This window comes from Myotis nattereri (genome assembly GCF_964212035.1).
Source record: "Myotis nattereri genome assembly, chromosome: 6".
NCBI lineage: Eukaryota > Metazoa > Chordata > Mammalia > Chiroptera > Vespertilionidae > Myotis > Myotis nattereri.
Genome location: NC_138081.1, coordinates 12,882,835 through 12,907,703, shown reverse-complemented (window position 1 = coordinate 12,907,703; position 24,869 = coordinate 12,882,835). Strand labels below are relative to the sequence as shown.

General features: G+C 55.4%; 1 long non-coding RNA gene across 1 annotated transcript; it reads left to right on the top strand.

Annotated features, from left to right (window-relative positions):
* The first annotated feature begins 15,343 nt into the window (after window positions 1–15,343).
* On the top strand, window positions 15,344–18,195 carry LOC308521771. Its single transcript, XR_013996192.1, has 4 exons — window positions 15,344–15,497; window positions 15,594–15,700; window positions 16,174–16,339; window positions 17,797–18,195. It is a non-coding gene; the product is annotated as an uncharacterized lncRNA (long non-coding RNA).
* The last annotated feature ends 6,674 nt before the right edge of the window (window positions 18,196–24,869 follow it).

The following is a 24,869-nucleotide window of genomic DNA, read 5'->3' as shown; positions in this document are numbered from 1 at the left end:
GTTCTTGGTTCACAATATATTTCCTTTTTATAGATTACTTGAAAAGATTGCTCCACTCTTGCTTTCAGGTTGCTCTTGAATGCCCTAATGCCACTATAATTTCCATATTCTCATACGTATCATGGGTGCTGTAACTAAAGGTCTTGAGTATTGTTTCTCTGTCTCTAGAGTATAATAATTGTATTGCCTATGGCTCTGAGTTGATCATTCTGTCAGTTTTTCCAGGAACATGGTTGGCCTTTACATAAATGTAGGTTTTCTCTTTCTTTTATAAAGGGTCCTTGAATCTCTTAACAATATTAGTTCTGCTCCATTGTTTTCTCAAATTCGCAATGTTCTTGAATATGTGGGAAGGGGTGAGATACAGCAGAAGAGTGGAGGGATTGGCTTTTGACAGGGGCACAGATTGACTGTAATGGGCAGGAAAGCAGAGACTGTGGACATGGACACTGGTGGGGAGATGCAGAGGGGTGTCTAAGGAAACACTCTTCTAGTTGCTTTTCTCAATGGTAAGGAAGCAAGATCTAAGCTAGCTCTCTAATTCCCCTCACCCACTTCACCTAGACAAAAGAATGGAGTTGAGAGGCAAACTTAGATCTGTGGTCTGAATATGAATCATTTATCAAAATCTGTGATAAGACAATAAGTCTCCAGCCCTTTTACCTGGTAGAAGACCTATAGGTGCTTCCTTCTGGGAGTTGTTCGTGTCCAAAGGGGCTGGAAACTGCACCGATGGGATATGAGTGGAGGGAGGGCCAGGCCCATCTCTGTCAGGAGACTGGAGGGCTGTCTGTAGAGCTGGTGGGGGCCTGGCCCGTATTCCCACAGGAGCCATGAGAGAAGGTTAAAGGGACATGGGGCTTGAGTGAGTGTCAGGTAAAGCTTTAAAGGCCTGAGTAAAGCTGTGTGGGGTGGTGAGTCCTCTCACCCAGGCAGTATTCATTAAGTCGCTAATATAATGATGTCAGGGATGTTGGGTTAGAGATTACTGGAGCAGAGTGATTGCTAGATGGTCTCCACAGCAACTCCAAATGGACTACTCACCTTCTCTCTCTATGCAAACTCACTCTGTCAACAACTCGTGTCCACTCTACCTTTAACATGTATTCAGAACCCAACCATTTCTAACTTCCTTCATCTGCATTGCTCTGAACCAACACATGGCTTCCTCGCTTCTGAATTATCCCATAGCCTTCTGATGGCTTCTCTGCATCCTTCTTGGTTCCCACGCCCCTACCCCAGTCCATTCTCAAAACAGCAGTCAGGTTGGTCCTGTTAAATTATGTCAGATAATGTCCCTCTTCTGTGTCAAACTTCACATTCCCCGACAGTGCCGCTCATCATCGAGTGGGACCTGCCTTCCCACCAGCTCCCCAACCTCTGACTTCAACCCCCTGCGCCCTCCGCTGGACACTCTGGCTGACAGGCCTCCTGGCTCCTCCTCAGACATGCCAGACACGCTCTCTTGGCCCTCCACAGCTCTCGGCAATTTCTTCTTCCTGGAACAATTTCTTTCTTCTGCCTCAGAGACTGGGAGAGCTCGTGTTTTTCTACCTCCTCCTCAGACTTCATTACCTATTGAGAGAGGCTCTGCCTATCTACCCTTTATTTTATTTTTTTAAAAAGCACTCCCGGCCTTCCACCTTCCTTTATTTTCCATAATAGTGCTTATCGGCTGCATGTTATATATTTAATTATTTGTGAATATTCGGACTCCTTTGTCTGGCGGCGGCTTTGTCTGCTTTTGCATTGCTGCTCTCCCAGCGTCTAGGAGAGCCTGGGACAGCGTCGTGCTGAAGAAATGTTTGTTAACTGAGTGAATAAGTGAGTAGGAGTGAGTGGGTGCGGGACAATGAGACGCCCCCTGGAGCTTGTCTCTTCCTCTCGGAGGGAGGAGAGGCGCTCTGGTTTCTAACGTGATAGGTTTTCAATCCTATTGTGTTCCACTCCTGGCACCACGAGCGCACCAGCCGCCTCTCACCCCGCACAAGATGCGCCATGCGGCTCTTTGCTGTCTCTGAACAGCAAGTACCAGCGAGTAAAGTGGGGGTGGGGGAGCCAGGGTCCCCAGTGCCACCCAACTGGTGGTGCCTTGAGCATCGTTTTCCGTGGGTCTCCCCGAGCAGAGCTCACACAGCCTGAACCGGAAGCGAGTGCTGGGTACAGACAGAGACCCAGGAGGAGCCCTCTGGTTCTGCTGAGAGCAGAGGAATCAGGACTCCCAAGACTCAGAGCGTGGGGTGTCCCGGTCTCTTCTTTCCCTGTTTCTCCCCTCTCGTGTCCCCTGATGGGGTCCGTGCAGGAGAGGCAGGGCTGGGGGTGAGGGAGGAGAGCTGTGTTCAGGCCTCAGGGCGTTCCTCTTCCTGTGAGGGCCTTGGGGCTCCTGCCACCTCTCCCTCTTTAACCCCGGGGTCAGTGAACCTGCTCTCCATGACACTGCGGTTGTCACATCTGGGACCAGTGCAGGAGCCTGGCTTCACCCTTGCCACCCCCCGCCCCGCCCCCGGGAACATCTGGCCAGGCCCTGCCTAGCACCCCACCCAGGTCCCGGCCTCCTCAAATGAGGAGCTGAGTCCCCTCAGGTCGAAGTGCAGAAGGAAGAGGCAGTGAGCCACTGGCCTAAAAGCTGTCCTGGTCCGGGTCAGCCATGGCAACCCTGGGTGTCGAGGCGGGGAGAAGCTGGAGCTCAGGCCAGGGAGCAGGGGGTGTGGGGGACTCTGAGATCTGGCCCTAGGAATGTTCCTGGGGTGCTGGATGGCACCTGTGTTGCAAGATCGCAGCCCTGCTAACCTTTCTTGACTGTTCTGTGAAGAGGAAGGTTCTTAGCACTTCAGACAGGAAGCCTGTGTGTGTCTACACCGCTCCCCCTAAGCACCTCGTACTATGCCAATTAGTCCCCACTAAGCCCGTGGCATATGTAGGCACCCACTTTCCAGATGAGTAAGCTGAGGCAAAAAGAGCTTAACAAACCTGTGTGTCAGGGGTCCCAGTCCCGGTCAGCGACAGGGCCCCGTAAGCCTTCTATAAACCCATGTGCCTCTTAGAATTGATATGAAACCTAGAAAATGCCTTCATTTCCTAAAGCCCCGAATCCTAACACATGGGCCAAGAACTTTAGGCGGCAGAGGCCCGCAGCTGTGGAGGGAGACGTAGAAATCAGAACAATTCACATCCGGGAACTTGCTGAGAAGACGCTCTGCCCCACGTCATGAGAAATGAAGGAACTTGGCCCGTGCCCTTGAGGTCTTCACAGGTCTCCCCAAGGAGAGTCTCTGCTTGAAGAGACAGGTGTGCTTTTCACGCATCTGCCTGGCCCCTTGGTGCCTGGGGCGCGCCCTGCCCGGGCGAGGATGGACAGGCAGAGGACGGCGCGGGCAAGTGGCTGTCACAGCGGAGAATTCATGGCGTCTGGGGTTCCCGGCTGCATGCCTCACTTATCAGAGAAGGCGACCAAGGCCTTCAGAGGGGGAGAGATTGGCTTTCAGTCCAACCGGGATCAGTCAAGGCTGTGTTTCCTGAGAATGAGGCTGAGGGGCAAGTCCAGCTCCAGAGTTTGGGGGATGCGGTTCTGGGGGCTGTGGGGGGACAGCCAAGGGAGTGAGTGAAAGGCGGGGTGGGCACTGCCCAACTGGGCGTGAGTGAGGGGAGGGGGCTTTACTTTGTGACCTCAGTTCCTTAATTTGTAAAACCGCAGTGGAGAAAGATTTAGCTCAGGGGCTGTGTATTTATGAACTGAAAAGCACTTGGTAATTAAATACATAACACGTACAACTAAAGAAGTGGAAGTGCTAAGAGTCTCCGTTACACTAATTATGCGTACCACTGAGCACATGGTGATCAATTACATCATATTAATAATAATAATAATATAGAGTTCACCCTTGAACAATGTGGGGGTTAGGGGTGCCACGCCCCCTGCTCCCCACACAGTCAAAAATCCAGAGAACATTTGATTCCCAGAAAACCTAACTGCGGTTGCTCCTGGTATTATGAGGGGTTGGCCCAGCACCCCCTGAACACCCAATCACAGACGTTCAAGACTGAACAATGCACACAATCCAAGGACTCCCGACCGCAGATGGAAATACTGGTTTTAATCTGTGGTTGGTTGAGTCCTCAGATGCAAAACCCAGGGATAAAAGGTCCGACTGTGTATTTATATTTACTGAAAAAACTCCCCCCATAAGTGGCCCATGCAGTTCCAATCCTGTTGTTCAAAGATCACCTGCCTTGAATTCTAGCATCAGGGGACCAGCACAGTCAGTCCTCAGAGGCCCTCAGCCCAGGCTCCTTGCCTTACCTGCTGCTGGAAGTCTCTGCTCAGTGTGTGCACTGAGCGGCTGACCTCCTGAGCAACGATAGCATGAGTTCACCCAGGCCTGGAAGAGGGGGCTCTCTTGCCCCTACTCCCGGGACCCTGGTTGGCCAGATCCCTCCCCTTCTAGGTCGTGAGCACAGGCAGGCTCTGCATACAGGTGGTCTGTGCTCACCAGTTGAATAGGAAAACCAGCTCTGGGTGCGGATGTGGCTGGAAGCTCTGTGGCGTCCGCTGTCCTTGCACCCCAGCCCTGCGGGAAGGGAAGGAGTGGGTGAAGGGGCAGGCCCACTTCCCAGGCCCAGGAGGACTGATCCTGCCCAAGCCACTCACGGGAGTTCTAGGGTAAGCCCCCACCTACCCCGACCTGTGAGGACAGTGTATTTACCAACTTAGCCTAACCATGCAGGGAGCTAGGTATTCTGCTCCTACGTCATGAATCTCTACCACTACCACCCCTACACACACTTACACACACGTGCACGTGCGCACACACACACACACACACGGGTTGGCGTGGCGTTGAAATTGGTGAGGCCTGAGTGCCTGGCACAAGGGCCTTGTCTGCTAGAGTTTGCTGGTACCTCAGGCACCACAGACCACGTGAGGTGCCTGATTCTGCATTTCTCAGACACCGCTGAGAACGGATGCCCTGTCAGATCAGTCGCTGGGTCAGGACATCCGTGAGCTTAGATCCCGGCTACCCCTGCCCTTCCGTCTTCTCTCAGAGTGGAGGTGCAGCCCCTTCGCCCTCTCTGCTTGGTCCTGGGCTGGGAATGGTAAGTCTGGGGCCAGGGAGCTAGGTGAGAGGGGAGAGCCCTTCACCCCATCTGATCTCAGACCTACCCCCTCTGTGCCCCATCCCTGGCCTGACTGCATTTAGCAAGCATAACGGGGACGTAGAGCGACTGGGCCACACCAGCCCCTCCCCTTCTGAGGACCCTGGAGGGCCTTTTCCTTACAACCTTTAATCAGGTCTTCCTTTTCTCCCAGCAGCCTGGTCCAGGTGGGGGAGGCGGTGCGGCGCCTGCACAGAGGTCCTGTTTTCTGTTCTGCAGTCGCCCCAGCTAGGGGGTTAGGAGCTGTGCTCAGAGGCATCTGATCAGCTGTGAGAAAGCCCTCGTCGTTTGGGCTGCTTCTGGTGTGATACGGCCAAATTCTACATCACAGCACGCGGCCGCTGGTCTGAATGTGCAGGAGTGCACACCAGTGCACAGGCTCGTGTGTGTGTGTGTGGGGGGGGGGGTGTTGGTGCGTGAACAGAGCTCACTGATCACCAAGTCTCTATCAAGTGTGCAGCATGTGCCAGCCCTGGAGCTCTAGGTGCAGGGCTCCTGCGCTGAGGTTGAAGGGCAGGCTCGCCATGCTGTGGAGTGGACATTTTAGTGCAGAAGCAAAAACCTTGACGTAAGGTCATTTCAGTGAGAAATGCTGGAGGAAGAGAAGCAGGTGGGTGCACAGCGGCTGCAAGGTGCAGGGGTGGCTAAGGGTTGTCAGGCTAGGCCTCTCCAAGGAGATAGGAGGGTCTGGAGGCCAAACACCCCACGCAAAGGGGACAGGAAAGAGACCCCTGTGAGGGGGTGGGGTGCCCCAGGCAGAGGTGACAGGAAAGAGACCCCTGTGATGGGGTGGGGTGCCCCAGGCAGAGGGGACAGGAAAGAGACCCCTGTGAGGGATGGGGTGCCCCAGGCAGAGGGGACAGGAAAGAGACCCCTGTGATGGGGTGGGGTGCCCCAGGCAGAGGGGACAGGAAAGAGACCCCTGTGATGGGGTGGGGTGCCCCAGGCAGAGGGGACAGGAAAGAGACCCCTGTGAGGGATGGGGTGCCCCGGGCAGAGGTGACAGGGAAGACAGGCCCCTGTGAGGGGGTGGGGGTGCCCCAGGCAGAGGGGACAGGGAAGACAGACCCCTGTGAGGGGGTGGAGGGGCGGCGCTGGTAGCTGGACAGGGTGTGAGGTCAGAGATATCAGCAGGGACCTGATCCTGAAGGGCTCAAGGAGACAGACCTGGGACTCCACAGTTAAACTTCCTAGGCCCAGTTCCCTACTGTGCCGTTTACTAGCTGTGACTTTGAGTGAATTACTTAACCTCTCCGGGTCTCTTGAGGGGGATGTGGTAATGACAGTAACTTCTTTAATGTATGTAAAGGGCTTAGAACAGTGCCTGTCATAGGTGCCATATGTGCCCACTGTTCTTTGTAATAAGCATTTGCTATTACGATTAGCTTTATTGTTATATTTAAAAAAAAAAAAAGCACCTGATCAGCATGGCTCAGTGGTTGAGTGTCGACCTATGAACCAGAAGGTCACAGTTCGATTTCCAGTCAGGGCACATGCCTGGATTTCTGGCTCAATCCCCAGTATTGGGTGCAGGAGGCAGCCGATCGATGTTTCTTGTCATTGATGTTTCTATCTCTCTCTCCCTCACCCTTCCTCTCTGGAATCAATTTTTAAAAATGAGCTTAGATTTTAAGGGGTGTGTGTCTGTCTCCTGGGACAAGGTCTAGACTGAACATGAGGGGAGGCCTGAGTCTTACTCCTTGTTCTGTCAAGTCCCTGGTGTTCAGTCCCCCGAAGGGCGCAGCAGGACTGTCCCGTGGGACCCCACCTCGTTGCTGGAACAGCAGTTGGCTCTGAAGGGTGAGGTCTTAAGAAGAAGATGGGGTTGTTACCCAGGGAGTGAGGTCAAATCTCATCCAAGAGGGTGTCATAGGCGAGCTAAGCTCACAGGGCACATCTATGCTCTGGAGAAGGGAAAGGGGGGAGGCAGAGGGGCTGGAGGAGCCAGGACAGCAAAGCTGGCCTCCTGCCGGTCTCCTCCGGTTTTGGCCCCACCATGCACTATGGGGGTGGCTGGGATAGCAGCTCGAACGGCTTAGGTCAGGGGCCTCTGCCTATATCTTCCTCTGTCAGGTGAGGGAATTGCTAGACATGACTGATACCCTCTTTTCTAGCTATGCCCCTCAAAATGTCCACAGGAGGCTGCCCCATTGCGGGGCTGGGAGTAAACAAGGGAGCATCAGAGATGGGGCGCTTGGAGGACAAGAGGCGGGTCTGGGGTGGTCGTGGGATAAAGTGACAGTCCCCTCTTTACCAGCTGGAGGCGGAGGAGGAGCTGGTGTCTGTGGTCCTGGCCAGGGCCGCCCTGCGACCAGATTCCTTAGGCTGGAGCCACCCAGCTCTGGGGAGGACTGCCACCTGGAATGCCTGCCGTGTCCCCAGCCGGATGGAGGGAGGCACTGGCAAGTTCTGCATATTAATGACACACACGGACACCCGCAAGGTGCACGAGCTTCTGAAAATGTTCAGGGAAGTCCCGTTTCGTAAATCACACTCTGCAGTGCACTGGGGTTGCACACTGCTTAAAGGAGCCCTGTTGCAAATCCTCTTGTGGAGCAAACCTCTCTCCCCCGATACATATCAATACTCATATTTAGGTTTTCAGAGTACGGGAGTCCCCGTCCGCTCCAGTGTGTGTGCGCACATGAGCACCCACATTCATGCTGGCACATAAAAGGATCCATGAATAAGATTTTCACTTTCTCTCCCAGGCTTTGTTGTGCTATGTTGCTGGAGGAGAAAAAAAAAAAAAAAAGACACGCTGTTCAAGCAAAGGGCAGGCCTGAGGGGCTCAGAACTCTGTCTTCCTGCCATATGACTGCTCCCCACGGGTATAACGCCACGTCCTCAGGGCGAGGCAGAGAGGAGATTTGATAATCTGGGAAAGGGGGAAGTCTGCCTGCTGCCTGGAAGGGGACCAGGAAGGGGAGGCAGACATGGAAGTGAAATGGAGCGACTGGGTTCTCCTGGAATTCATTCAGGGATCGCATTGCCCATCAGCTGTTCACCAGAGCACCCAGGGACCACCGTGGTCTGCTTCCGCTATCTGCAGGTAAGAACAGCAGCTTGACTTCCCCTGGTGGATCCTGGCACCTCCCTGGCACCTCCTGGTGCCTGCCGCCCACGCCTCTGAACTCCCCAGCCTGCTGCAGGCTGGTGCGGGGCCAGCGAGCGCTCTGGACAGACTCCCTCATCATTTATTAATGCTCCCTGGCCTATTCCCTGAAATAATTAGGGTCGGATATTTTCATATCATGCAGTTAATTGCCATCTGCAGTGCGTAACAAGTCAGGGCTCTGGGTAGCAATCTGGAGGCCCATCAAGGGTGGTGGACAGGCATGAGTCACTGAGGGCTGCCACAGCCTGGGTGGGAGAGGGGCGGGAGCCAGCAGTGGAGGTGGGCGGTGCAGGGGCTCCAGTTTCCAGGGAAGGGGCTGAGAAAGCCAGGTTCTCACCATCGCAGACACCCACCCGATGCCCTAGGGAGCCAGGAGCACATGGATTTGGGATCAGAAACCCCTGCCCTAGCCCTTCTGTGTCCTAGGAATGGAGGACTCATGTGTGTGTGTGTGTGTGTGTGTGTGTGTGTGTGTGTGTGTGTGTGATTTGTTGAGCGGGACTCAGGAGAAGCTGGGAGGGGGTGAGAACAGGAGAGGCAGGAGAAGAAGAATCTAGGCCGAGATGCCACTGCAGGTGAGGTTTAACCGCCTGGTCCCAGGGGAGTGCTGGAGCAAGGATGACCCAGCAGTTTGCTCCATCTTAAGACAAATGGGCTGGTTCTCTGTCCTGACAGTGTCATTATCCCAGGGCCAGTCCAGGGAGGGGTGTGGTGGGCCTACTGGGCCCCTCCCGGGGGAGCGGCTCCTGTCCTGTCAGCCTAGGACAGCCCATTGGAGAAGGTGGTTGTGAGCCACTGGCAGTTAACTCTGCAGCTGCTGGGGGCGGGGGGAGGGTGCCCACTGGCGCAGGGGTTCTGGGGGCACCAGTGACATCTAATCCATCCTTCCATCCTTCCAGGCCAAGAGACGCCAGGCATCTCCTTGCTGAGGGAGGCTCGGTTCCCTCCCGTGTGGGAGGGGATGGGGGAGCCTCAGGGCCCTCCCAGAGTGCAGAGAGTAACAAGCCGAAGGGTGAGGAAGGGCTGTTAGCTGGGATGTGCTGTATGAATACCCGCTGGTGCCGCCGCATGACCCTGCTGCTCATGACCCTGGTCTCACTGGGTGTGGGGGGGTGGTTGTCAGGTGGGGGAATGGACTGCCAGGTGGGGGGGGTGGCTGTCAGGTGGGGGAATGGGTTTTCAGGTGGGGGTGGGCTGTCAGGTGGGTGTGGCTGGACTTACGAGGCTCCTCACCCCCTCTCCAGCCTGGGCTCCCTCCACCAGACAGATGCCTTTTGGGGAAGGTATTGTCCTTGGGGGTGATTGACAGAGAAGCAGAGGGGGGTTCTTGCTCGGTTCTTGGTCAGAATGCTAGGGTGAAGGTCCTGTCCCGGCCCGGTTAGAGGGCGCAGGGGAAGGAATGCAGGCTGAGGGCAGGGCTCGGACACCAGAGGGCCGGCAGGAGGGGCCTCTTCCCCTACTCATCCACAGGCCAGGCCGCCTGCGGGCTAGACAGGGCTGAGCAGGGGCTGGTGACAGTGGCCCTGACACCCGAGAGGCCAATGAGTGCAGAGGAAGCGCTCCCCCCGCCCCGCTGCACCCCTTCCTGCCCTACCCCTGCCCAGCTCATAGGAGAAAGGGCGACCCCCACCAAAGGTGGCCCCTGTGGCATGAGTGATGTTTCTCTGTCCAGGGTGCACCCCAGAAAGTGAGGCGACCCTGGAGAGGCAGGGAGGTGGCGGAGAGCGGGGGGGGGGGGGGGGCCTGCATGTGACAGCTCCTGGGGGGCCGGGCCACTCTGGGAGCCCACCTGGCCAGTGGAGTGCATGTTGAGGGAGGTAGAGGGGGACTGTCAGCAGGGCCCTCGTATGGGCCCGGCCTGAGTGTGGCCTGGGCACAACGAATGTTAACAGCGCCAAGTCAGACAGCTGCCCTGCTGCCCGTGGGCTTTCAGGGGAGGGAAAAGCATGACTCGGTGCTTCTTTCTGCTGCAGACAAGGCGGCAGCGGCATCAAGTCACTCTCCCCACCCCCGCGGTGGGCCCTTGCCTGGGGGTAGGACTTGGGTGCCCCATTGCACCCCCAAAACAGCCTGCCCAGCCCCACCTGGCCTCCTGGGTGTGTCCCACTTCCCAGGAGGCAAGAGGCTTGCGGCCTGTTCCTCTGTTGGGCTGAAAAGTCCAGAAAATGGCTGGGCTTGGGGAAAGTGCATTTTGGTTGTCATCAGTGGGAATGCGGGCTATTTCTGGGGAAACAACTACTGGTAAGTTTCACCTTACAGGGCACAAGCATAGTGCGTGCATGAGTGTGTGTGTGTGAGAGTGTGTGTGTGAGTGTGTGTGTGTGAGTGTGAGTGTGTGTGCGAGTGTGTGTGTGTGTGAGTGTCAGTGTGTGTGCGAGTGTGTGTGTGTGTGAGTGTGTGTGTGAGTGCGAGTGTGTGTGTGTGAGTGTGCGTGTGTGTGTGAGTGTGTGTGAGTGAGTGTGTGTGTGTGTGTGTGTGAGTGTGTGAGTGTGAGAGTGTGTGTGAGTGTGTGTGAGTGTGTGTGAGTGTGTGTGAGTGTGTGAGTGTGAGTGTGTGTGAGTGTGTGTGAGTGTGAGTGTGTGTGTGTGAGTGTGTGTGAGTGTGAGTGTGAGTGTGAGTGTGTGTGTGTATGTGTGAATGTGAGTGTGTGTGTTTGTCTATCTGCTGGGGGCCAGGGCGCACTCCCCATCCCAGGAACTCAGAGCCTGCTTGAAGTGGAGGACAAGACTCAGCAAGGACAGTTCTGACCGGCTCCTAGCCCAGCTCAGAGCTGGGCTCTGTGCTCTGAGGGCTGGAGAGGTGAGCTGGGCAGAGGATGTTTCAGGGTCCAGACTCTAGGCTTACTCAGAGGAATCACACTGGGGGTCCAGCCACAGGATTAGAGAGGGAGGCAGTGTAAAGCCCAGTGAACGGTCAGGGAAGGCTGCATGGAGGAGGTGGAGCCTGAAATAATTCTGAGGCATTTGAACTGGGAGGGAAGAGGAAAGAGAGAGTGGGAAGGAGAGCAACTGTGCCAGCTAAGTGTGGAGGCAGGAAGCAGAGAGGGAGGTCTGGCTGGAGGAAAATCTTGCCCAAATAATCATGACCACCATCAGAGCTGATACTAACTGAACACCTGCTGTGTGCCGGGCTCCATTCTTAGAACTTTACGTCCTAACTTACTTAATCCTTGCAACAGCCTCGTGTGGCAGGTGCTGCACGCCCCCCCCCCCATGTTAGGAAGGAAGAAACCGAGGCCCAGAAACGTCAAGTAACGGGCACCAGGTCACTGCGCCAGGGAGCGGCAGACTCAGGGTCTGAACCCCTGCAGCCTGGCTCTGGGCCTCTGCTCCTGACCAACACACCTTTCTCTCCAAGTTAGCACACACTGAGCGCTATGTGCCACGCACCATTCTCAGCCCTCTATTCATGGAGTCCTCATTGCAAACCCCATTTTATAGATGAGCAAACTGAGACAGACAGTTTCCCATAAGATTACTAAAGGTCATGCAGAGAGCACTGGCAGAAAGGTTTCTCAAGGTCATGCACAGAGCACTGACAGAGAAAGGTTTCTCAAGGTCATGCACAGAGCACTGACAGAGAAAGGTTTATCAAGGTCATGCACAGAGCACTGACAGAGAAAGGTTTCTCAAGGTCATGCACAGAGCACTGACAGAGAAAGGTTTCTCAAGGTCATGCACAGAGCACTGACAGAGAAAGGTTTCTCAAGGTCATGCACAGAGCACTGACAGAGAAAGGTTTCTCAAGGTCATGCACAGAGCACTGACAGAGAAAGGTTTCTCAAGGTCATGCACAGAGCACTGACAGAGAAAGGTTTATCAAGGTCATGCAGAGAGCACTGACAGAGAAAGGTTTCTCAAGGTCATGCACAGAGCACTGACAGTTTTCTCAAGGTCATGCAGAGAGCACTGACAGAGAAAGGTTTCTCAAGGTCATGCACAGAGCACTGACAGTTTTCTCAAGGTCATGCACAGAGCACTGACAGAGAAAGGTTTCTCAAGGTCATGCACAGAGCACTGGCTTAGATAGGTTTCTCAAGGTCATGCACAGAGCACTGGCTTAGATAGGTTTCTCAAGGTCATGCAGAGAGCAGTGGAGCCTGCACTGGCCCCCAGGGGGTCTGAGTCCTCAGTGACCAGACCACACATCCACGTGGAGCAGTGGGGAGATGGTGTGGGTGAAGTACTTGCCGTTGTACTTGACCCCAGGCATGGGAGCTCCTGTGCATTTTGATCACCGAGAGGGAAAACGTCTGGGGAAGAGGAACTCAGCTGGCACATGTGCCAAGGGACCCCTCATTATGCGTAGGCAGGAGACGAAGCACAGAGACAAGCTTATTGTGGGCACTTGAAGCCCTTTCTGGAAACCCCACTCACCCAGGGGTTGGGGCAGGTTTCTAGCTGGGGCCGAGGGGCTCTGTCTCCTCTGTCCCTAACTTGGGCGCCACTCTCTGGGACCTCCCCAGGCTCGGAGGCGGGGCAGGGGGCAGGGGGCAGGGCCTGCTTCCCCCTACCTGCCCCCCCCCCCCATTGGCCTAGTTTCCAGTGGCCTCCAGGTACCGGGCCAGGCAGGCAGGTTATAAATATCCCCCCGTGACAGCGAGGCCTTCACTGTGACACGATGCGGATTAAGCTGGATGTGCAGCCGCAAGGTCATTGGCAGGGCTGCAGCTTCAGCTGCTCCAGGAGGGCTTAGTTGAGGGGCTGCCAAGGGAGCCACAGTGGGAGGAGGGGGCCTGAGCCCCGGTCCTGCCCAGCTCCTACTTTTCCTCTCAGGTGGTCCAAGTTCTTCACACCGGCTCTTACCTGCCCGGTCTCCCTGTACACCTCCCCTCCCTTCTCTGCCCTCCCCAACGCCTGCCCTCAGCGGTTTCCTCAGCCCAGTCTGGGTGCTGGGCACGAAGGACCTCAGCCACCAGCCTTGGTGGGAGGGGGGATTATCACATTAGGGGGTGGTTGTCAGGTGGGGGAATGGGCTGCCAGGTGGGGGGGTGGTTGTCAAGTGGGGGAATGGGCTGCCAGGTTGGGGGGTGGTTGTCAGGTGGGGGAATGGGCTGTCAGGTGGGGGAATGGGCTGTCAGGTGGGGGAATGGGCTGTCAGGTGGGGGGGATGGTTGTCAGCTGGGGGAATGGGCTGCTAGGTGGGGGGGGGGGTTGTCAGGTGGGGGAATGGGTGCCAGGTGGGGGGGTGGTTGTCAGGTGGGGATGGGCTGTTAGGTGGGGTTGGTTGTCAGGTGGGGGAATGGGTTGCCAGGTGGGGGGGTGGTTGTCAGGTGGAGGGATGGGTTGTCAGGTGGGGATGGGTTGTCAGGTGGAGGGATGGGTTGTCAGGTGGAGGGATGGGTTGTCAGGGGGGGGATGGGTTGTCAGGGGAGGGATGGGTTGTCAGGGGAGGGATGGGTTGTCGGGGGGAGGGATGGGTGGCCAGGTAGGGCAGTTCCTGGCCTGTCTATCTTCTGCTTCTGCAGCACCTCCCCTCCAGCCCCATCCTTCCACCCCGTTTTTAAGTGAGTTGGCCAGTGACTGAGTTTACCCAGCAAAGGTGCGCCCAGCTCCCTGGGGCCTTGCATGTGTACACGTTGATGTGAAACCATGTGCATTCTGCTTATTTTAACAGAAGAAAAGGCCAGTTGGAAACTTCAGAGTCTCGGGGCGAGACAGACAGATACCCTCTAGGATGTGGCTCAGACAGGGCAGGTGAGGTCCCAGGCTCCTGCCCGGCTCTGGGAGCTTCTTGGCTCTAGGCCATTGATGGCGAACCTATGACATGCGTGTCAGAGGTGACACGCGAACTTTTTTTTTTTGGTTGATTTTTCTTTGTCAAATGACATTTAAATATATAAAATAAATATCAAACATATAAATCTTTGTTTTACTATGGTTGCAAATATCAAAAAATTTCTATATGTGACACAGCACCAGAGTTAAGTTAGGGTTTTCAAATGTTGTAGATGGCGAACCTTTTGAGCTCGGCGTGTCAGCATTTTGAAAAACCCTAACTTAACTCTGGTGCCGTGTCACATATAGAAATTTTTTGATATTTGCAACCATAGTAAAACAAAGATTTATATGTTTGATATTTATTTTATATATTTAAATGTCATTTGACAAAGAAAAATCAACCAAAAAAAAAGAGTTCGCGTGTCACCTCTGACACGCGTGTCATAGGTTCGCCATCACTGCTCTAGGCAGTGCTCACCTCTGGCAGCGGCTCTGGATTTGGTGCCAAAGGTGCCGGGGGCCCAGGGACCTGGTTGGGGATAAGAAGACCTCGGTTTAGGCAGGTGGGTGAGGGGTGCGGAATGGGCGGGGCTGTGGCAGTCCTCTGCCCCCAGGACTGTGAGGACTGCGCAGCGGAGGCGAGTTTGGGGCAGAGACCACACGCTTCGATGGGACTACGGCCCGGCTGAAGTTCAGATGAGTTCCAGCGGGTGGGGCGGGTGGCTGGGCATAGTCTGCAGGCACTTGGCACCGCGCACAGCCTCTTCTGTGTTCCTTCTGTGTCACAGGAGCCAGAAAGGGTAAGAGTGACATTTCCCAGAGTGCCATGCTGCTGGGATTCTGGCTGCAATGTCAGTTTTGCCCACAAGAGGCATCACCATGAGCTCTGGCCGGTGCCCCTGCAGCCAGAGGCCATGTCCTCTGCAGGGACATTGGCACTGAGTGGGCTCCTGTCAACGTGGGATTTGCAGAAACTGTCGTATCCATGTTGTCCCCAGCTCCCTGGGGCGGGGCAGCTCCAGCAACATTGGGGGTCCTAGCAGCGACAACAGCTGGTGACAGGTGTGCAGGTGTGACCTTAAGCCAAAGTCTACAGTGGGCCCTGACTTCCATTTGTCTAGCCCCTCTGATGGTTTGTAAGTTCCCATTTCCCTTACTTACTTACTTACTTAATTAATTAACTTATTTATTTATTTATCTATTTATTTCTCTCTCCCCTCCCTCCCTCCCTCCCTCCCTCCCCCCTTTCCCCCCTCCTTTCTTCCCTCCCTTCCTTCCTTCCTTCCTTCCTTCCTTCCTTCCTTCCTCCCTTCCTTCCTTCCTTCCTTCCTCCCTTCCTTCCTTCCTTCAGTGGACAAAAGGGGCCATTTGCTAACCTGACATGCAGGCCAGTCTTGCAAACTCAGAGACCTAAAGTAACCACAAAGGATGGTCTGAAATGAAACTTTAACTAAAAGTAGTTATGGTGGGCAGTTACATCCTAGGCCAGTATCTTCCCTGACAAGGTCAGTCTCTACCTTAACACTTCCTATCTGTCTTTTTGCACCTATGATAACATATTCTTGAAATGTCTAGGTAACTTGTAACTTCCCTTTTTCCAGACCCTTCAGGGCACAACCTAATGTGCCTGGACGCCAGGACAGAGACCACAGATTGCTTCATTCTCTCATGTCCATGGTTGACTGTTGGCTATCCTGCACCCACCTAAGTATGTGTCTATCATTTTACTGTTTATCCAATCTAAGGGGTTTCACCGTTTGCTTTCTCCCGCCTCTCTAGTCTATCACCAATGGATTTCATGTAACCCACCTACATCCCCTCCTTTGATTGCAATGTATAAAAATAGATTAAAAATGCATTCTCTGGAGCATTATCCCAATCTGTTGAAATTTTGCTTCCTGGCAATTTTCGACAGTTTGGCTCAAATAAACTCACAAAAATTCTTTACAGGTTTGAATGTTTTTATGTTAACCCTTTCTTCCTTCCTTCCTTCCTTCCTTCCTTCCTTCCTTCCTTCCTTCCTTCCCTCCCTCCCTCCCTCCCTCCCTCCCTCTCCTCCCTCCCTCCCTCCCTTCCTTCCTTTTTCCCTTCCTTCCTTCCTTCCCTTCCTTTCCTTTCCTTTCCTTTCCTTTCCTTTCCTTTCCTTTCCTTCCTTCCTTCTTTCCTTCCTTGGTACTTCAGGTATTTTCTAAGTGGAATGCTGATTGACATGGGCTGCAGCTGGGGCAGGTGGGTGCTGGGCTGAATGGAGGAGAGCTGGACTTGGGTCTGATTCGGAGGCCAAGGTAGACACTGAGCCTGGTGTCTGTGGTGAGGATGTAATGTGAGGAAGAACAGCAAACCGCAGGTATTTGGGGACCCAGGATCAGAAGCTGTCCGGGTGGCCATGGAGGGACTGCCATGGTCCTCAGTGGCCCAGCTGCTGTGGATGCGGGAGGAGAGGTGGTGGTGAGGGGAAGCAGGGTTTGCCACCCTAAAATATGGCTTGTAGGACACCGATTATTTTAAACTGGTTATTTTTAAGAAACAGAAGACTCAGAAAGAAGCTTTGACCCTCTCTCCTTGTCTGCCTGTGGGAATTCAGATAGAAATACCTGATTGAAAGGAAGGGAGCTGTCACCGTAGCATAATGTAGTCTCCGTGTGGCAGACAGAGAGGAACCTGCAAAGTCTGTGTGTTAGACTCCCCTCTGCACCCCATTGTTTCTGGGTGGCCCAGCAAGCATGTTCACCACCTGTTTGCTCTCTCATCTACCTGGGAATTGCCCCCTTTCCCTTTGAAGTCCTAGTTCCCCCATCTCCCTCCCCTGAGACCAGGGTGGCATAAAGTGTCAACTACCGAGTGCAGTGGTCGGCAAACCACGGCTCGCGAGCCGCATGCGGCCCTTTGGCCCCTTGAGTGTGGCTCTTCCACAAAATACCACGTGTGGGCGTGCACGTACAGTGCGAAGTTGACTTAAAACTCTAAGTAAAGTTTATTAAGTTAATTTTAGGGAACGTTGTGGAGTGAAAGAAGATGTAGTGTCGAGGATTGAGAAAGGTATGTTGAGATGGTTTGGACATATAGAGAGGATGAACGAAAGGAGATCGACGAAACAAGTACACAAGATGAGTGTGGATGGGAGAGTTGGAAGGGATCGACCTCAGCGAACATACCTCAATCAGATTGAGGGTGTTTTTAGCAAAGGCCAGCTTAGGAGTACCCTAATTAAGTTAATAACAATGTACCTACCTATATAGTTTAAGTTTAAAAAATTTGGCTCTCAAAAGAAATTTCAATCGTTGTACTGTTGATATTTGGCTCTGTTGACTAGTGAGTTTGCCGATCACTGACCTAGTGCATCTCAGGTCCCTTATTCTTATGGAATCCCTGTATGTACATATGTAATGGATATGGTCATTTCCTCCTGTTAATCTGTCTCAAGTCAGTTTGATTACTAGAGAAGCACAAGGAATTTAGGAGGGAAGAAGGAAAATTGTGTATTTTCCTCCGCAGTGGAGACCCCAGCATAACCTTTTCAAAGACAACCTACCCCTGCTCTGGTTCAGAGACCAAGGCCTGATCCCTCCTGCAGAGTCGAAGGGAATGGAAGCAAATTCAGGCAGAGCGTACTGAGCCGGGGGCCAGCAGGGCCAGGCTGCAGAGACAATTCTCCCACACCCGGGAGAGGGTGCAGTGACCATGAGCAACCCCTTCAGGAAGGCGGCTGGGAAAATGCACCAAGTGTCGAGAACATTCCCTGGGGGACTTGCCCAGGTTATCCTGGCCCCACAGGACTCATCTTCACCATCTCTCTGCCTCCAGGAAGCCCAGATGCAGGTCTCCCAGGAAAGAGGAGGTGCTGCAGCTGGTGGCCAGAGGTGAGGCCCAGGCCCTGCTCCTGGCCGGCCTGCCTCCTGAGGCCTGCACCCACGGGGAAGGAAAGGCGAGGTGCCTCCGAGAGGGCCCAGTGCCTGCCAGACCACATCTGAGCGCACACACTCCCACAGAAGAAGACAGATGAGGACTGCGAGAGGCCAGATGACCGAGAGTGCAGCCTGGCCTAAGGCATTGTTCCTGCCCTGGCTCCTGACAAGCTGACTGGTCTAGAGTCAGCAATCACCAACCTTTCGGACCTCATGCACCACCATGGTCCGTGGACCACTGGTTGGCGACTGCTGGTCTAGATGCCCTTGTCATGGAGCCCTCCCACCACACGGACATGTGAGCTCCCCACACAGCCCCCCGCTGTGTACATTCCCCATCTAGAAAGTGGGGTAACAGCAAAACCCAAGCACTGGATTAAACCTCAGGGTTAAAGGTTAAGTGCATAAGCAGTACCAGCATGTACGTGTCTGGTAAATGCGAGCTGCTGTTAGTGCTACTGTTATTAATTAAACCCATGAATCAGATGACTGCCCTAACTCTCCAGTGTCCACAACCAGTAAAGTTAGAGCGTTTAAACATTTTTTTTTTTTACTTTTTGTTCCTTAGACTCCAAACCTCGCATCTGAGATCAAAGATTAAGGCTTAGTGTCCTCGCCCTGCACTGGGTGGCCATCACGGCACAAATGGCCCTGTCTGGAGTTGGTGGGGGGCAGCCTTGCCGTCTGTGGAAATCAGGGAGTCTATTTGATGAATATGGCTGCCTGTTGAGTGACCTCCAGCACAGCCCCATGCAGCCCTAAGTGGAGTTATCATCACTCCAATGTTACCGACGGGGAAACTGAGGCTCAGGGAGGTTGAAGAGGCAGCTAGTGAAGCAGCTGGGATTTGAACCTAGTCTGTCTAGGTCCGAGCCATGGGTGCAACCACTGGAGGTACTGCCAAGTGGAGCAGGTGCCTCCTGGGCCCTCCGTGGGAGTGTGAGCTGGGTCCGCCCACCTCCCCCCTCTCCCCGCCCCTCCCCTCCCAGCTCCCTCCCCAGGGCAAGGCAGAGGTGGAGTTAATTTGGATGCACAGGGCTTTGCTCCCCACCTGGCGTGGCTTGCTCATTCTGGGTGTTTTTGTTTTTTCCCTCCTCTCTCTCTCTCTCTCTCTCTCTCTCTCTCTCTCTCTCTCTCTCTCTCTAATCTGGCTCCAATACCATCCACTGACAGGTAAGTCCCAACTCTTTCTATATAAGGGAAGGGCAGGATGGGCCTTGGCTTGTGACTTGTGCTGGGCGAGGTGGCCACTGGGGGGCGGGCCTTCCCACAGCAGCATCTGAGGGAGGGGACACCAACCCCTGGGCCAGCTGTGGGGCTCCCTTGGAGAGGAGCAGGGGGAGCCAGCTTTCTTCCCTGGTTTAGACTTGGAGCCGCCTACAGTGACATGAGGCAGAGAAGTGACCGACTCCACCCATTCTCGCTGCCCCCTCAGCCTGAATGCCACCATGCCGGCCACCTTTGTTTCGGGGTGGCGAGTTGGGGAACATAGACAATTTTGAATTTGAATGCTGTTTTCCTCACTTCTTCTGGCCCGCTCAGTCCCTGTTGCCCCACTTACTACCATAATCGCTCACCTTACCTGCTCGCTACTGTGCATAGCGCCATCTCCAAACTTCTGTCTCATCAGTGCTGGTGGCCCTGGGAAGAAGTGGCCAGTGGTCTCAGAGGCAGTGAGTGAAGGGGCCTGTGAATTCCCACAAATCGTACTCTGGTTGCCTAGCGCCCTGGGGGCTGGGGTTGGGCTGGGTCATTTTGGACTAGAGCAGGGCTCCAGGAGATGGAAGTAGGGCCTGGGCATCGTTTTTCCCAGGTGCTGTCCCAGCCACTGTCTTATAAGCACCCACCATGGCCGGGGCTGTGCTAGATGCTCCAGGGACGGCATCTGAGTCTGCTCTTCGAGGTACGGGAAGAGTGAGGCTCAGAGAGGAAGAGCCGCTTGCCCGAGTCCCCTCAGTGGACGAGAGACCCGGAGTCTTGCTGAGTCCCAGAGCCCGTGCACCTTCATGTCAGCGCAACGACACATTATCATCCCATGGCGGGGTCTCACAGACTCTTCAGCGGTGGATTCCTGGACGTCCCCTCCCTGAAGGATCCAGGCGGGATGCAGCCCCTGACCAGTTCCCAGCTGATGGGAGAGGCAGGACAGGCAGCCAGCAACCTCATCACTCATGCAGGTGGGCCCTGGAACGCTCCCCACCGCCCCCAACATCTCCTGGGGGCTCACTGTGCACCGGGCTGTCCTAAGGCTCCACAGGGGTGAACCCTCTCAATGCCCCACCAGGTAGGAGCTGTTACCATCTCCATTTTAGTCAAGAGCCACCTGGGTCTCAGAGACCCAGTCATGTGCCCAATGCCACAGCTGGCATGAGCAGGGCCAGGGCTCTTCCCACGGCATTGCCCAGCGGGTAGGAACAACGTGCCTGGAAGCACAGAAGATGTGCAGCCCCAGGGAGAACGCCCCACCCCCCACCCCCGGCCCCTTCCCCGCGCTGCTGGCAACAGGCCCATGGGCCAGATAAGTCAACTGAGACCAGGGCGGATGGGTCAGTGAGCTGCCCTCTGCTGGTAGACCGTGGAGCTGAGTTTTTAACCCAGGGCTGTGTCTCTGGGCCTTTGTTCATCCTTTCCCTGCGCTGGCCGCTGGCCGGAGAACTCATTAGTGGCAGGGAGAAGGTGATGAGAAACGCCACCACAAAAAGGAGGCTGCCCAGGAATCCTCGGGTTTGAGGGGGCAGGCGTCTGTTTAGTTTATGAAGTCCCCGGCTGTTGGAGGACTTCGCCGTCAGCCGCCTCTGACTGACGGTCTGAGCCTCTCCATCCCCAGAGCTTCATCCCCAGGATGAGAGGCTGCGGCATGTCGACATCTGTACCTGTCAGGCGACCAGTCCCCACGCGCTCCCCGTCTGCTCAGAGATGCCTCCGGCCCAATGCGGCCCGGGAACCTGCCTGCAGCTCCTGGGTCCCTTCCCTGAAAGCCGCAAAGATAAATGGAAATCGGGAGCCACCCACACAGCCAGGAGTTGCCTGGTGATGTGCTGTGAAGGGACTAGAGTGGAGACATGGGGAGAGGACACCTCCCACCCCCCACCACCCCCAAGAGGCCGGGTGGAATGAATGACCGGCCACCTGTACAAGCAGAAGGGGTCCCAGGCCCCCACCCCCAGGCCCTCCCAGGTGCTAAAAGTCCCAGCACAAATGCCACCACCTCCAGGAGTACAGGGTTGTTCTTGTCCTGTACCACCTGCTCCCGGCCTGTGGGAGGGCACACTGCCAGCCATGCACAGAGGCATCCCCAGGGAACAGGTGGCACGCCAGCCTGCCTGCGCCCTGCCTTCGGGTGTGGATGCCATGTCCTCCCGTAAGTTCCCTTTCAGCTGCTCACACACCTGGGAAGGGGCCACTTCCACCCACGAGCCCTTTCCCAGCAGGACCGGGCAGCTCCAGGCGAGCTGCAGATGGAAAGACACCTGGTGTATCTTACTTGCTTCCCCTCGAGGCTTTGCTCACCTCCCCGTTGCTGGCCACCCTGTTCTACCTGATGACAGGTGCCCACCCCCTGCTGTGCCTCCTGTGCCTTCCAAGGCAGCCACCAATGAGCGGCGCCTCCACATCTACAGTCACTGCCGTGGGCTCCGCCAGCACCCAAACGCATTCATGAAGAAGCCTCTCTCTGCCTATCTCCCCCCGACCCCCACCCCCACTCCACCTGGACCATCTTCCTGTTCTCTCTTCCCCTCCCCTCCCCCTCTCCCTACATTAATCCCACATCACTGCCTTTTCCTCCCTCCCTTCTTCCCTCCACCCCTTACCTTGCCCCCACCTCTCTTGACCATTTCTCTGCCACCTGCTTTCCTTCCCACTTGGCCCCCAAACCTCTCCTCCTCTTCCCACCTGGCCATTCTTTCCCAGGAGCCACTACTTGGCCACACTTCTCACCCCCTGTCCACCATCAGCTGCAGGAACTCCAGCACTGGGCAGCACCGCCGGCTACAGGCATCCCTCCCCTCGCAGGCCCTGCCCTCAGCCCTGCAGGACATGTCTGAGCGCTCCGTGTGCTGGGGACTGGACAGTGCAGGTGGACACACAGGAACAGCGGGGAATGGTGAGGATTCAACTCACAGAGACACAGAGGGCTCCTCTTCTCCCAGGCAGAGAGCAGGGACCTGCAGAGCGGAGGCCAGGGCGGGGGGAGGCGGAGGTGGCCTGTGGGGGAACCTCCCCTCCTGGCCCATGCGGGTCTGCCTCGCTCTTCCTCTCTCCATCTCTCTTCTTCCTGTCTCTGACTTGGAGTTCTTCTTGCTCTCTGTGTGTCTAGCTCAGTCCATGGGAAAGAGTGATTTAGAATAACTCCTCGGCATTAACCACCACTCTGTGCAGAAACGTTATCTTAATTGAGCCGACTTGTTCACAGCCACTCAGCGGCCATAAATAATGGATGTCCAGATGGACTGTAAACCTGAAGCCCGAGCGATGCTGCGATGCAGTCGCCACCGGCCTCGCTCCTGCAGGGAGCCGGCCTCCTGCTTAGTAATGCGTGGTCCAGGCCAACACGACAGACGCCCAAGTCCCGCCAGGAGGCTGTTAGGCTGGGACCACAGTGGACTCAGGGGAGGAATCGGGGACGGGCCCACCCTCCGATCCTTTTAGGTGAGGGCAGCGCATGCCCCACAGAGAGGCGTCCATGGCTCGGGTCTGGGCTCACCCCCCTGCAGATGACAATAATGATGTCACTGAAACATGGAACGGACCCACTCCCTCTCCCAGGAGCACTGTCTCTGATCTTTGGTTTGTGGCTTTGATCTGGGTCTGAATCCTGCGGCCGGCCGTCTGCTCACCAGGTCCCTGATGACGGCACGTTCTCTGTGTACAGAGCAAGCTGCTGTTTAGAGTCGGAAACTACTTAACACACTTGTGCTGTTTGCAGAACCTCCCTCTGTTTGCACAGCCCGCTGGGCCTGCAGAAGGAGGGCTGTTTGCCAACCGAGGCTGTTGGCTACCTCCACCCGGGTTCACAGTCAAGGCCTTTACTCCCACAGGGAGGGCCCCCCTCATCCCGAAATCCCAGTTCCCACTGGGCCCCCTCCCTCTGGCTTCTCTGCCTGCCCAGGGTCTTCTACTCTGACCACCCATGTCAACAGTATCCCCACCCACTATCCGCCTGTCTCCCCCTGTGTCCTGGATGTGCTCAGAATTGCTCTCTAATAACGATCCTGAAAATTAGCCTCCGACCTCAAGGTTTCTGGGGTGAGGGTGTTCTGAGGGGACCCCTGCTGCTCGTTGGTGCCTGGTGGGGGCTGTTCCCCGTGCCCAGGGCTGTCCTCAAAGCTCTGGGCAGACACAGGTGCTGGTAAATCTCAGCGTCCACTTTATCCTCACGCCGTCTCGTTGGCTTGCTCTGCACGCCTGCGGGTGGCCTATGGGAAGCAAGCGGTGGTTGCTCGGTGGTGTTTAACTTGAACAGCTTTGCTAATGTAGCTAAAGCCTGTTCAGCTTCCGTGTTGCTGGTACCCAAACGCTTTGGGCAAATCACTGTCGGGCCTCCTGGTTCTCTCCCCAACAGGTCGGGCTGGATGTGCACGGTCATTGGGATCTTTGCGGTCCTCGCAGGTCAGGGATGGCCAAGCTGAGCCTTTGACAGGGTGGCCTTTCCTTAGAGTCCTCTCGGTGCCCACGGACTCATTTCGTCGCAGACAGGTTTTGAAACCGCCACCATAGCGACCAGTGATGCTACTAATGACATCAGCACCCATGACACCTGAGGGAGGGCCACTCACAGCTTTGTGCACAGGTGGTCCTGAAACGAGCGAGGAGCCAGGCTGCAGAGATGTGCGGTGGCTTCGCCAGGCACCTGACTCCACATCGGGCCTTCTCCCTCTGCACGGGCTTCTCAGCTCCACAGGGGACTTCAGCCCCAGCAACGCCCTGCAGTCATTTGCAAACCCGGAGGGTGTGTGCACGGCTCCTCCTGGAGCGGGCCCAGCATGCACAGGAGACGCTCAAGGGCGCAGAGATGCCAGGGAGCCCTGGGGCGCGCCATGCTGTCTCCCACAGGCAGCCCACAGAACCAGCCTCTCCTCATCCACTTTGCTCCAAATCGGGTGTGTATGGAGCAGCAGGAGGTGCAGGCACTGTTTTAGGCCCTGCGGGGGCGGGGCGGGGGGGGGTGCGATGAGCAGGGCAGACAAGGTGCCTGTCCACGTGGGGCGTTCGTCCTTGTGGAGGAGGAGACAGGCAAGGGCGTGAAAATAAAATAAATGCAAAGGAAAACGTTTCATTGTGAGAAGTGATATGAGGGAAATAAATACAATGAGGGGACTCAGAGAGACTGGGGTGGGGGTGGAGAAAGAGACTGAAAGAGGATCTCCCTCCTCTGTTAGACTAGCAGCTCCATGAGGCAGGGCTGTGTCTCCCCCATCAGACTAGCAGCTCCATGAGGCAAGGCTGTGTCTCCCCCATCAGACTAGCAGCTCCATGAGGCAGGACTGTGTCTCCCCCATCAGACTAGGAGCTCCATGAGGCAAGGCTGTGTCTCCCCCATCAGACTAGGAGCTCCATGAGGCAGGGCTGTGTCTCCCCCATCAGACTAGGAGCTCCATGAGCCAGGGCTGTGTCTCCCCCATCAGACTAGGAGCTCCATGAGGGCAGGGCTGTGTCTCCTCCATCAGACTAGCAGCTCCATGAGGGCAGGGCTGTGTCTCCCCCACCAGACTTGGAGATCTGAAAAAGAAGAGGCCGTAAGTTCTCCAACTGCGTCTAGCACGTGACATAGCAGGTAAGCATGTGTGGCAACTCAGTGGTCTTAACAAGTTCTTTAATTTGGAGGTTGTTCGCTTAGTTATTTAACAAAGGCCTTCTCACTACTGGCATCTGCAGCCTCAAAACCCTGCTCTCCGCCCTCCCCACCTTTCAAAAAAACAGTTGCATCTCTTTTCAGTCCTTATAATTTCTTTCCCAGCATTACATTCTCAG